This window comes from Sarcophilus harrisii, chromosome 1, assembly GCF_902635505.1.
Source record: "Sarcophilus harrisii chromosome 1, mSarHar1.11, whole genome shotgun sequence".
Classification (NCBI taxonomy): Eukaryota; Metazoa; Chordata; class Mammalia; order Dasyuromorphia; family Dasyuridae; genus Sarcophilus; species Sarcophilus harrisii.
In genome coordinates, this window is record NC_045426.1 from 493295574 (window position 1) to 493310666 (window position 15093).

Sequence of the window (15093 nt, forward strand, 5' to 3'; positions counted from 1 at the left end):
GCTTTAGTGTTATGTTTCCTAAGCTCTGTACATGCACTTAGCTGCTTTTTCATCATCGTCAGAAAATATCAAGGCAGCACCTTTTTGGCACTGGTGGCCTTCTGAATATTTTTTAGAAATCATATTTTAAGTGTGGGGCCCAGCAGATACAAGATGTAATGGCACAGCATGGTACTAATAGGTTACTGTGGTGCTGAAGTTATATGGAAAATTAGAATATTTTCCTGTTTCTGGACATCAGAAAGGACTCTGGGAAGAGATGAGATAATAACAAACTTTTTTTTTGGCCATATGTATAAACATTGGCAAATACTTTTTGAAGACTAGAAAATAGGATCTTATTACGTGAGCTAATTAAAACATTTAGGGAAAGAAAAACAAAAAATATGGGATTGTTAGAGTTGCTTAATATTTTTTTCTCTTTTTCCTGCCCTAATTGATATGGAATTTTTTTTTTTTTAAGATTTCCCAAATCAAATTACTTGTAAATGAGATTTTTTTCATTGGTGATACTTGATTCTGGTACCAGATTATCAGAAGAGGGTGTCTTCATGCTGTTAGACAAAACTTTAGTATTTTATCAGAACCAGAGGTTTTTAATCAGGGGAGTGTAAGCTTGCTTTTTCAAATATTGTGATATCTATTTAAATATGAAGGCACATTTTGACATAAAAGGTGATGCTATAAGCAAATTAGGAGAGCAAGGAATAGTTTACCAGTTCAGATCTATGGAAGAGGGACAAATTTATCACCAAACAAGAGATTAATATATGTATATATATGTACATATACATATATATATACTCAATATAAAATGAATAATTTTGATGACATTAAATTTAAAAGGTTTGATGCAAACAAAACCAATACAACCAAGATTAGAAGGAAAGCAGGAAGATGGGAAAGAATTTTTATTTATTTTTATTTAGTGTTTCTGATAAAGGCCTCATTTTTCAAATATATGGAGAACTGAGTCAAATTTATACAAGTCATTCCTCAGTTGATAAATGGTAAAAAGATATGTATGAAAGACAGTTTTCAGATGAAGAAATTAAAGCTATCTATAGGCATATGAAAAAAAAATATGCTCTAAATCACTATTGATTAGAGAAATGTAAATTAATGCAAATCTGGAGTATTAACTCATACCAATCAGTTTGGCTAATATGACCAAAAAAAGGGAAAGTGATAGTTTTTTTTTTTTTTTTTATGATGGCAAAAAATTGGAAATTGAGAGAATATCCATCAATTAGGGAATGGTTGCACAAAGTATGGCATATGAATGTGTTGGAATACTATTGTGCTATAAGAAATTATGAATAGATAAATTTCAGAAAAACCTGTAAGGACTTTCATGAACAGATACTGAGTAAAATGAGCAGAACCAGGAGGAAATTGTACACAGTAACAGCAGGATTAGGTGATGATCAATTCTGAATGACTTAGCTTTTCTCAATAATACAATGATCTAAGACAATTCCAAATGAGTTGAGATGGAAAATGCTATCCACATCCAGAGAAACAAATATGGACTCTAAATGCAGATGAAAGCATACTATTTTCACTTTTGTTGTTGTTTTTTGTGGCTTTTCCCTTTTATTCTGTGTCTTTTTTCACAATATGACTAATGTGGAAATATGTTTACATGATTACACATGTACAATCCATATCAGATTGCATACTGTCTTGAGGAGGGGGATTTGAAAGGAGAGAAGGAGAAAAAATTTGAAACTCAAAATCTTAGAATAAATGATTGTTGAAAAAAAATTTTTAAAGAGATGTTAAGATGCATGAATTTGGTGTGTGTGTATATATGTGGAAATAGTTTGTTTTTAGGTCAGATATATAGAAAAATCCTGATCAGTGTGAATAATGAATTCCCTAAAGCAGTTACATATTTAAATAAGCAATTATGAAATTATATAAAGTTCTAGTCTGATGAAGATTCACAGTGCTGATTCTACTTTTGTCATTTCATTATTTGAAACAACAGAGACCTAATTGTAAGTGGTTTCCTTTCCCTATGAATTTTATTTTATGCATTTAAAAAATATTCTGTTTGCCATACAAAATTTTGCAGACTTTAGGTGATGAAGGACTGTCCTTTCTTTACTAAGAAGACTTAACTCAAATACCTAAGAAAGTATAAGGGCTAGTTTTAAAAGGATATGAATTCAGCAAAATATTTAAAGCATGCTTGTTGCCTTATTCCCAAAATGGATAACTTTTACAATGTAGAATATGGCAATTACACTAATGGGGCATTAAAAGGCAAGGGAATGTAGCAAATAAAATCTGCACTAGGAATGGTTTCTTTGCTAGGAGAACTCTCCAAACCAGAGAAATCACAGGTCCAGGAAAACAAAACCAGTTTCCCCCAAAAGAATAACAGCCTGAAATAGCAGGAAGAGCACTAGAAGAATCAGGTTAGTTCTCTCACATCTCCCCACTGAGAAATCAACATTTTTCATTACCATAGCCTTATCAATATCTTTACTACAAACGAAATCAGAAAAAAAATCAAGAAATGACAACTCAGTGGAAAGACATTTGGAAGGCTTAAAGATCTGGTTTTCTTGGTTCCACTCTGAGTCTAATGGCAACAGGTAACAGTTTCTTGCTTCTCCTGCATTTGGACAGCTATGTGATAAAGTGGATAAAGCACAGAGGCAGGAAAGCTTCGGTTTAAATTCACCCTCAGATACTTTCTAGCTGTGTGATCCTGAGTAAGCCATTTAACCTCAGCCTGCCTCAGTTCTTTATTTCTAAAATGATTATAATAAATGGCTTGTAATTTCCCCCTGGGTTGCGAAGATAATGAACAGTATAATATTTGTAAAGTGCTTTTTAAATGTCAGTTTTTTGCCTTGCAGCATCTGGGATGTTGGGGGTGGGGGGTGGGAATCAACTTGAAGTTTATATACCAACATTCTACTGCTGAAGGTGAAGTAGAGAAATTCTATAAAGATATATCATGGAACATAGAGGGCATAGTGCCCAATATGGCATTCCATTTCCTTTCTCATTTCTTAGGCTGTCTATTTCATCTCAACCTACTCTTATTCTAACAGATATGAAGGCTTTTCCAGGGGTGGGTGTAGGCCTCCTGGGGACTACAACTTAATACTCAAGGCCCTAGGGATAATCCTGGCTTGGGGAAAAAAAAAAAAAAAATATATATATATATATATATATATATATATTCATAACTGTCCCTCCTGAACTCTCATATGTATGCTTTTCCTTTTTTGTTTATTAATTGTTTTATTTTTTCTGCTTATACATGTATATTAACTTTTTAAATTCTTTATGAATCATGTTAGGAGAGAAAAATCAGAACAAAAGGGAAAAACCACCACAGAGGAAAAAAAAACAGAAAAAAGAAGTGAACATAGTACGTGTTGTTTACATTCAATCTCTGTAATTCTTTATCTGGATGCAGATGGAGTTTTCTATCCAAAGTTTATTGGGATTGCCTTGGAAATGCTTTTCTTTTAAACAAAAGAGTCACAATGACTCTTAAGTATGATGCATTTCCTAAACTAGAAAGTAAAAACAAGAATAATCATAAGATAAATTAATGAAATAGAAGGCAAAAATAGGAATAATCAAAATATGTCTATTCTTCATTCTCATGGTTCTGTTTCTGGTTTTCCCTGAACTTTCCTATTGCCTTATCCTAGTACTTCCTTCAGCTATCTGAGGCATCTTTGCCCTGGAACAGCCTCCCATGCCTATGGACTAATCACCTTAAGGTCAAAAAATACAGGATCCTGACGTGTGAAATCTGTGGAGCTTCCCAGGTCTTCTCTATTCACTAAGTGCTAAGGCAGCATACACTTTCATTGAAAAGCAGTTTCCCTTTTTCTTTTTAAATTAATTTTTTCCAATAGTATTTTTTCCAAATACATAGTTTTCAACATTCACCTTAATAAAACCTTGTGTTACAAATTTTTCTCCCTCCCTTATCACTCTTCTTCCCAAGACGGCAAGCAATCCAATATAGATTAAACATGTACAATTCTTGTAACCATGTTTCCATAGTCATCATGCTACACAAGATAAATCATATCAAAAGGAAAAAAACTATAAGAATGAAAAACAAGCAAACAAACCACCACAACAATAAAAGGTGAAAATTCTATGCTTTGATCCACATTCAGTCTCCATAGTTCTCTCTCTGGATGTGGATTGTTCTTTCCATCACAAGTCTACTGGAATTACCTTGAATCACCTCATTGACAAGAACCAAGTCCATCACATCTAATCATCACATAATCCAGCTGTTACTGTGTATACTAATTCTTTTGGTTCTGTTCACTTCATTCAACATCTCTTCGTGTAAGTAGAAAAGCAGTTTTCTTTAATTTCAGAATCTGCAAAAATATTCAGGTCTTTCTCTGTATGGACTTTAAGGAATTTTTTCCCTCTCTCAGGCCGCAAAAGGCAGGAAGAAATAATATAGGCAAGCTTTTTAGGAATTTCTTCTCTCTCAAGCTGTAGATGGCCCTAGAGAGCAAGCTCCTTATCCCCCTTCTTCAACAGAAGTAATATTGCTTCCACCAATCTGCTCCCAATGTCAACGCTATTTTCTAGGTACATCAGCAGCCTGAAGAGCCAATCTGCCCCTAGCTGGGATTTGCTAAGCTCACTTCCAATCAGCTTCTGAGTTCCAATAGATTCTATGTTCTGCCTTCTGTAAAGCAGTTTCTTTCATCAGCTTTTCCCAGGCTTCTCAAATGACTTCTACTATCTCAGATCAGTCTTAACCTGAGCTCATTATCTTTCTCTCTAAATCCTCCCTATAGCCAACTTCTTCACTACTTTTTAGGGTATCATCATCTTCTAGACAGACAGGCTCACTACCTAAGTGTCATCTTTAAACTCCATCTCCCCCCCCCCCCCCCATATCCAATCTTCCCAATTTTACCTTTGTAATATTTCTTGTACATGTCTTCTTCTCTCCTCTGATACTTCTATCATCTTTTCGGGCTCTTATTAGTTCCTGCCTAAACTATCAATATTCTGTTGTTTAGTCTGCCACAATTCTAACTCCCTACTCCAGGCCATTGTCTACTCAGCTGTTAAAATGCTTTTCCTAAAGCATAGATCTTATCATGGCAGTCTCCTATTCAAATTCTAGAAGTTTGTAACGTCTTTAAAAAAAAAAAAAAAGAATAGAAAAAAGGAAAATAAAACAAAACAGAATATTGTTATGTGTCCAGCAGAACATCAAGGAGATTCAAAACATGTTATTAGTACAAGAAAGGATAGTATGTGTGTGTATATATATATATATATATATATATATATATACACACACACACATGATTCATGAGTGTCCATCTTTTCTTTGCTTCCCTGTAGGTTGTTCTTTTGTTCTCTGCTGCACACTTTTTTTACTTTGTCCTTTTTTCTCCTTTTCATCCTCCTCACCTCTCCTAAGCAGTCTATAAGTATAGATATACATACATACATACAAACACATAAACATACATATACAATCACATCCACTCAAATATTAACACAATATGCATATATCTATATATACAGTACATAGAACATACATACATATCTACATATATTTAGACACACAGACATGTATATTTAGACACATACACACATATTTAAACATGTAAACATGCATCTAAAACAATATTAGTATAGCTGATATATAATGTAGATTTCTCTCTTGATTGAATCTTTAAGTTTGACTTTGTCTAAGATCAATGATTATAACCATACTTTTTTTTCCTAATAAATAAATTTTGCTCATTATCCTTGATGTAATGTTTGTGTATATTTCTTTTTTTTTCCTATCCCTGCTAACTCTTCTATGTTAATTTTGCTCCTTAACTTGCTTTGCTATTATTTAATCTTCCCCCATTTATGGATCCCTCATCTTCTTCCTCCACCCTTGTTTCCCCTCTGACTATCCCTCTCCCCTTATTTCTTTACAGATTTTGGAGGGTCCTATATATCTTTCATGATATATATATGTAGAGTTGCCTATATAACCCATTCCTGATATGAGTAGGTTTTCAAAACTACAAACCTTCTCCTCTCCCCCAATACTTCTGTGTCTCTTCTTCCTCTGCACCTCATTTGTATAACATAATTACTATTTTTGCCTTTTCTAGGCAGTTTTGCTTTTTAGAGCTAGATCATACTCAACTCTGCCCCAATCTTTCTTTTGAATTGTCCAATTGTTGATGTCAGTTTTAAATATATGGAATACCCTTCCATGTAAAAAACATTTTGTCCATGTTCCTTGAAACTGATCTTTGATATTAGCTCTTATGTCAAATTTTCCATTGAGTTCAGATTTGGTTGAAAGAAAGTTCTGAAAATCTACAAGCTCATTAAATGTCCATTTTTCTTCATTCAATATTATAGATAATTTTGCTGGATATGATGTTTTTGGCCTTGGGCTAGTTTGTTTGATTGTCGATATATATGATTCTAGGACCTGCAAACTTTTACTATGGCTATTGATAACTAATTGTAACTCTAGTATATTTGAATTGTTTTTTTTTTTCTTGTTTCTTGCAAACTTTTCTATTTGATTTGGGAGGTTTGAAATTTGGCAATGATATTCCTATGTGTTTTCCACTCTTTGAAGTAGTGATTAATGAATTTTTTCTGTTTCTATTTTCCCCTCATGTTTTATCTCTTCAGGTCAATGGTGATCAATGGATTTTTTTTTTCTATTTCTACTTTCCCCTCATGTTCCGTTCTATCACTTCAGAACAATTTTCTTGGATTACTTCTTGCATTATTGTGTCAAGGTTCTTTTTTTGGGGGGGGGGGTCACAGCTTTCAGGTAGTCCAATTATTCTTGTGTCAAGGTTCTTTTTTTGATCACAGCTTTCAGGTAGTCCAATTATTCTTATATTTTCTCCTCTTGATTTGTTCTCCAAATATTTTTTTTTCAATTTTATCTTTATCCTTCTTTATTTACTCTTTATTTTTGGAGAGGCAATTGGCTTTAAGTGACTTACCTCAGGTCACACAGCTAGTAAGTGCTAAGTGTCTGAGATCAAATTTGAACTCAGGGCCTCCTGACTTCAAGGATGGTGCCCTAGCACCATCTAGTGACCCCAAGATCTGTTATTTTTCTTACAAGATGTTTTACACGCTTCTATTTTTTTCATTGTTTTTATTTTGTTATTTCTTGGTCTCATTGCTTCAGTGACTTCCTCTTCCCCCATTTTAATTTTCAAAGAGTTATTTTTGTCTTTAAGATAAAAATTTTCTTTTCTAGTTGATTAACTTTTTTCCCCGTAATTTTTTCTTGGATGGTTTTTAGTTTTAGTTTTTCCTCAATGTCTCTCATTTGGTTTTTAAATTTTTCTCTAAATTCTCTCTGGGCAGGGAGCCATTTAATGTTACTTTTTGGGGTAGAAGTAGCTTTTTTTTTTTTTTACTTCAATGTCCTCCTCTGAGTACATTGGTTTTATGCGCTGGTTTTCCCTGTTCCCATATTAAGTTTCTATGGTTGGGTTCTTTCTTTGCTGGTTCATTTTTTTTTTTTTTTTAATAAAAGAGTAAGCATCTCTAATTGTTGGAGTGGGGAGATGGTACCTCTGGCTTTACCTCAACTCTTCCTCTAACCTGGAACCCCAAACCCCAAACTCCACCCTCCTACAAGTTCCCACAGCCAGTTTCCCTGTCCCACTGCCTCTGCAGTCATAGATGTTCTATGTCTCTCCTAAGGCTGTGTCTCTGCAGCACAGCTGGACCTGGCAATCCTAATCAGACAAGGGTCCCTCGGTCTTCCCGAACTCAGACCTGGACCCAGGTTGTCAGAGGTGAAAGTTGCTGTAATTCATGCTAAGATTCCAGCCAAACCCAACTAGCCCCAGGCATTCCCACTTGGTGTTTAGAGCCAGCTAAGAGATGTTTGCACTTCACAGTATTTCCGGCCTGGGGTTTTCAGATCTTGAGTTGTACCAGGAGGACCTAAATTATGTGCCAAGCCTTCTTTGTTTTTGTTTTGTTGTTGTTGTTGTTGTTTTTGTCGTTTGTTTGTTTGTTTGTTTTGTTTTATTTATTTATTTATTTTTAAAATTATAACTTTTTATTGACAGTACATATACATGGGTAATTTTTTGTAACATTATTCCTTGTACTCACTTGTGCTCCAATTTTTCCCTTCTCTCCCTCCAGCCTTTCCCCTAGATGGCAAGCAGTCTTATACATGTTAAATATAACACAGTATATCCTAGATACAATATATGTGTGCAGAACCGAACAGTTCTCTTGTTGCACAGGAAGAATTGGATTCAGAAGGTAAAAATAACCTGGGAAGAAAAACAAAAAATGCAAACAGTTCATGCTCATTTCCCAGTGTTCCTTCTCTGGGTGTAGCTGCTTCTGTCCATCATTGATCAACTGGAACTGAGTTAGATCTTCTCTTTGTCGAAGAAATCCACTTCCATCAGAATACATCCTCATACAGTATCGTTGTTGTCATGTATAATGATCTCCTGGTTCTGCTCATTTCTCTTAGCATCAGTGCATATAAGTCTCTCCAAGCCTCTCTGTATTCATCCTGCTGGTCATTTCTTACAGAACAATAATATTCCATAATATTCATATACCACAATTTATTCAGCCATTCTCCAATTGATGGGCATCCACTCAGTTTCCAGTTTCTGGCCACTACAAACAGGGCTGCCACAAACATTCGTGCACATACAGGTCCCTTTCCCTTCTTTATAATCTCTTTGGGATATAAGCCCAGTAGTAACACTGCTGGATCAAAGGGTATGCACAGTTTGATAACTTTTTGAGCATAGTTCCAAATTGCTCTCCAGAATAGTTGGATCCGTTCCCAACTCCACCAACAATGTATCAGTGTCCCAGTTTTCCCACATCCCCTCTAACATTCATTATTATCTTTTCCTGTCATCTTAGCCAATCTGACAGGTGTGTAGTGGTATCTCAGAGTTGTCTTAATTTGCATTTCTCTGATCAATAGTGATTTGGAACACTATCATATGAGTGGAAATAGTTTCAATTTTATCATCTGAAAATTGTTCATATCCTTTGATCATTTATCAATTGGAAAATGGCCCAAGCCTTCTTTGAATTTCACTAATCTATGTTTGCCCTGAGGCACAAATTTGTTCTGTTTGTGGGGAAAATCTGGAGAGCTTGAAATTTACTGACCTATTCCAATATCTTCCCAGAATTCTCCCCCCTTCTATTACTTACAATGCCATTGCAATAGTAGCATTAGGAAAAAGGAGACAATATTTGAAAAAAGAGGATAGTGCAAAATTAAACTTTCACCAAGGGTTCAAGACTGAAGTAATATAAGTATAATCAGAATTGAGGTAATAACTTGGCTAAGTAAAGGATGGGAAGCTTTAGTAGGATTGAAGAACAAGTTTCAATAGGAAGAGGGAGAGGAAAACATTATCAGATAAAGGACTTGCAGTATTCTCAAAACATGGGCTAGGAAGACTTGTTAGTGATAGCAAGATCAACAATATGATCATCTCTATGTGTTAGCTAAGATAAAATGAAGAAATAAGTCAAGGACAAACTGATGCTGAGTGAAACAAGTAGAATCAGGAGTACAGTGTACACAGTACCAGCAAGTTTGTGAGATGATCAACTATGAAATACTTGGTTCTTCTCAGTGGTTCACCATCTGTATCCAGAGAGAGAATTATGGAGAATGAATGTGAATCAACACATACTATATTTACATTTTTTCCTTTTTTTTTCCCTCTCAAGTTATTTCCCTTTCATTCTGATTTTTGTCTCCCAACATGATTCATAAAGAAATGTGGTTTTTTTTTTTTTTGTGTGTGTGTGTGTATGTTTTTTTTTTTTGTTTTGTTTTGTTTTGTTTTGTTTTTTGCTGAGGCAATTGGGATTAAGTGACTTGCCCAGGGTCACACAGCTAGGAAAATTCGCCACCTAGCTGCCCCTAAAATGTGTATTTTTAAAAAAATAATGTATATGTGTAACCAGAAAAATAAAGAAAACAAACAAACAAAAAACAAGTAGGTCAAGGGAGTTGAGTTGATTGAAGAACTCAGAAGTTCTGGTATAAAAGGAATCATCAATATGCATGTCTATGTCCTTTATAAAGCAGGACTTAGAGTAGAGAGACCATGAAGTCATTAAGAAAGGAGAAAAATGTTCTAGGGGTCAGAAGTTAGTAGCTAATTGGAAGCTACTATTTAGAAGTAGATTGGAAGATTAACTTAGATAACATAAAATTCAAAGGAGGATAGGCTGCTGAATGATGGAGGTAGAGAGCAGGTCTGAAGTGTCAATGGAGAGCCAGGAGTTGAGGAAGTTGTAGTAAAGGACAGAGGCACACTGGCAAGCATTGTTTGGTGTATTCTGAGAAGAGCCAATCTTCAGTGAGTACCAGAAGTTGAAAGCAAGGCAGCTAGATGGTACAGTGGATAACATCACCGGTCCTGGAGTCATTAAGACCTAAGTTCAAAGCAGGCCGCAGATACTAGTTGTGTGATCCTGTTTCCCTCAGTTTCCTCATCTGCAAAATGAACTGGAGAAGGAAATGGCAAACTACTCCAGTATCTTTGCCAAGAAAACCCCAAATGGGATCATGAAGAGTCTGATATAATTAATCCACTAAACAACAACAAAAAGTTGGAGCAAGACAGAAAGAGAATGAAAGTGAGAGGCAGTTTATTAATTACAGAGTCAAAGTTCCCAAGGGAACAGTGGGAAGGGCAGGAAGATCTGGATGGATGAGAATGAAGAAATGAATAACTAAGGTTAGAAATGGGAATTTCTTCTTTGGCAATCTGGGGTTCAGTTTCACTAAATATGGAAGAGCATGAGAAAGTGGGACTATGACAACCAAGAGGGAATGGATCTAAGCAGAGTTCCAGTAGTTGGGAAAAGCTTCACTAATGAAGGCAATTGGCCAAACTCCAGGTTTGTGGATGTGCAAGCCAGAGATATGTTTGTAAATGTTGAAAAAATATCTTTTTTTTTTTAATTTAATAGCCTTTTATTTACAGGTTATATGCATGGGTAACTTTACAGCATTAACAATTGCCAAACCTTTTGTTCCAATTTTTCACCTCTTACCCCCCCACCCCCTCCCCCAGATGGCAGGATGACCAGTAGATGTTAAATACCTTAAAATATAAATAGATACACAATAAGTATACATTACCAAACCGTTATTTTGCTGTACAAAAAGAATCAGGCTCTGAAATATTGTACAATTAGCTTGTGAAGGAAATAAAAAATGCAGGTGGGCATAAATATAGGAATTGGGAATTCAATGTAATGGTTCTTAGTCATCTCCCAGAGTTCTTTCTCTGGGCATAGCTGGTTCCGTTCATTACTGCTCCATTGGAAATGATTTGATTCATCTCATTGTTGAGGATGGCCAGGTCCATCAGAACTGGTCACCATATAGTATTGTTGTTGAAGTATATAATGATCTCCTGGTCCTGCTCATTTCACTCAGCATCAGTTTGTGTAAGTCTCTCCAGGCCTTTCTGAAATCATCCTGTTGGTCATTTCTTACAGAACAGTAATATTCCATAATATTCATATACCACAATTTATTCAGCCATTCTCCAACTGATGGACATCCATTCAGTTTCCAGTTTCTAGCCACTACAAAAAGGGCTGCCACAAACATTCGTGCACATACAGGTCCCTTTCCCTTCTTTATAATCTCTTTGGGATATAAGCCCAGTAGTAACACTGCTGGATCAAAGGGTATGCACAGCTTGATAACTTTTTGAGCATAGTTCCAAACTACTCTTCAAAATGGTTGGATTCGTTCACAACTCCACCAACAATGCATCAATGTCCCAGTTTTCCCGCATCCCCTCCAACAATCATCATTATTTTTTCCTGTCATCTTAGCCAATCTGACAGGTGTGTAGTGGTATCTTAGAGTTGTCTTAATTTGCATTTCTCTGATTAATAATGACTTGGAGCATCTTTTCATATGACTAGAAATAGTTTCAATTTCTTCATCTGAGAATTGTCTGTTCATATCCTTTGACCATTTTTCAATTGGAGAATGGCTTGATTTTTTATAAATTAGAGTTAATTCTCTATATATTTTGGAAATGAGGCCTTTATCAGAACCTTTGGCTGTAAAAATAGAAAAAATATCTTTTTAAAAAAAAGTACATGAAACACACGTTTAAGTTTAATTTACATTATTAACATTATTCTGTTGCTTTCTCGAGGCTTAAGAATCAACAAAATAATAAATCCATTCTGGATTGCTATTGTTTGAACATTTCTGAGCTTTTAGTGATCATGCAGAAAAATTTGCAGTCAGCCTGTACATATCTCTGGAGCAGCTCTGTAAAGTCAGTCTGGGCCCTAGTTATCCCATTGCCTTTCAGTCTAACAAGCATGCAGGAAGTACCTTCTATGTACCAGGCACTGCTGGGCACTAGAGCTAGGATGACAGAAAGGAAATACCTCCTGACTCAAAAGAACTTGCCTTCTATTGACTACAGCTTTCATTTACTTTGTCTTTTGCTGTATTGCTGGATGCCAGTATTTGAAAGCCTGGTCTCAGGGGAAAAAAAAAAAAAAGGTATACAAATCAGTAAACACAAAGTGCATACAAAATTAAATTGTCCTTTCCAGGAGTAAAAAAGATGTTTCCTCTAGAAAATGGTACCATAGCTGTGATTTGAAAGAAGCTCAAAGTTGCAGAGATGACAGCATTTTTTTCATCAATGAAAAAATGCCAAATACCAGTCATATACATTTTACTCAAGCTATATGGATACAACATATTATTGTGCGACATTTGGAAATTTATGACTTAAAGAGAATCTAAAGAAATCCTATAGCTGCTCTTTCTTGCACTGGCTGTTGTTATTCTGTCATTTTTCAGTCTGGGTCAATTCTTCATGATCCCATTTAGGGTTTTCTTGATAAAGAAAATGGAATAGTTTGCCATTCCTTCTCCAACTCACTTTACAGGTGAGGAAACTGAAGTAAACAAGGTTAAGTGACTTGTCTAAGAATGCACAGCTAGTATCTGAGGCCAGATTTGAACTCAGGAAGATGAGATTTCTTGACTATAGGCCTGACCCTTTATCTCCTGTGCCAGTAGACTAACTATGCTTCCCAGCAATTCATTTATTTTTTTTTTTAATTTAATAGCCTTTTATTTACAGGATATATACATAGGTAACTTTACAGCATTAACAATTGCCAAACCTCTTGTTCCAATTTTTCACCTCTTACCCCCCCACCCCCTCCCCTAAATGTCAGGATGACCAGTAGATGTTAAAATATATTAAAATATAACTTAGATACACAATAAGTATACATGACCAAAACATTATTTTGCTGTACAAAAAGAATCAGACTCTGAATTATTGTACAACTAGCTTGTGAAGGAAATCAAAAATGCAGGTGTGCATAACTATAGGGATTGGGAATTCAATGTAATGGTTCTTAGTCATCTCCCAGAGTTCTTCTTTTGGGTATAGCTAGTTCAGTTCATTACTGCTCCATTAGAAATGATTTGGTTGATCTCGTTGCTGTGGATGGCCTGATCCATCAGAACTGGTCATCATCTAGTATTGTTGTTGAAGTATATAATGATCTCCTGGTCCTGCTCATTTCACTCAGCATCAGTTCGTGTAAGTCTCTCCAGGCCTTTCTGAAATCATCCTGTTGGTCATTTCTTACAGAACAGTAATATTCCATAATTTTCATATACCACAATTTATTCAGCCATTCTCCAACTGATGGACATCCATTCAGTTTCCAGTTTCTAGCCACTACAAAAAGGGCTGCCACAAACATTCGTGCACATACAGGTCCCTTTCCCTTCTTTATAATCTCTTTGGGATATAATCCCAGTAGTAACACTCCAGCAATTCATTTATGAATAATCTTATAGTTTATACCTTTAGATCAATCACACAAGATTTATGATATTTTTTCAGCTGAGGAAGCAGAAATCAAACGATGTCCCTACATTATCTGCTGTAGCAAATATATGTTTTTTTTTTTTTAAAGGAGTAGAAATTTTTTTTTCTTGAATTCAACATTGGAAAAAAAAAAGAAAAAAAGGTCTTATACCAAATATCAATAATCAAACAAAACAAATTCCTTCACTGGCCATTTTCAAAAAACCTATGAGTCATTCTGCCCATGTACTTTACCTCTTTGTCAGGAGATGGGTAGCATTCATTATCATAAGTCCTGTGGAAAAAAAGCTATGGCTTTTCATAAATCTGTTCAACATTGTTCAGGCTTCCAAAGTTGTTGGTTTTTACACTGTTGTAATTATTGTATAAATTGTTCTCTTGGTTTTGTTCACTTCACTCTGTATCAACCTATCCTACTCTTTCCAGGTTTTCTTGAAACTGTTTCTTTTGTCATTTTTTAATAGTAAAATAGTTAAATTCAGATGCCACAATTTGTTTAGCTTAACCCTGCTGATGGGCAGTCCCTAAAAATAATGAAGATATTAGTGTCTTCAGAGACACTAGGATCATTGCATTCCTTATGTACAAATTCTTACTGAATTGTAACCTCTAGTTTATAGACTTTACATCTTTTAAAAGTTTAGACACATTTTAAAATTAAAATCAAATACTGAATTGAAAGTTTATGACAATCAACAGTTTGCTATCACATAGAAGGAAAAGTGTGCAGGTGCTTAGTCAAGTCAGGAGATGAACTTATTTTAGATGAATTTGCAAAATGAAGGGGACAAACAAAGGTCAGCTCTAACCACCCTATTGCAATAATTCTTCTTGGCCCTGGATTGTATGTGATGAGTGGCAATAAAATCTGAAGAGGGTTTCATAAGAGGAGTATTTTCCTGCCCCCTTGTGGGAAAGGCAAGTTGCTACAACCAAAAAAAGATGTGCTGTTCATTTTTCCTTACCATCCTAAAACCACAAAATCCTGAATGGAAAAATGAAATAAGTTTCTTAAAATATACATTCTATTCATTCATCAACAAATCACATTTTTGGATATTTGTCAATACATGTTGATGACATATTTCAATGTTCTTATTTTAAATATTAATAAAATTACTTAATCTCAATTAAAATTAATTAATAAAATAACTTAAAATTAATA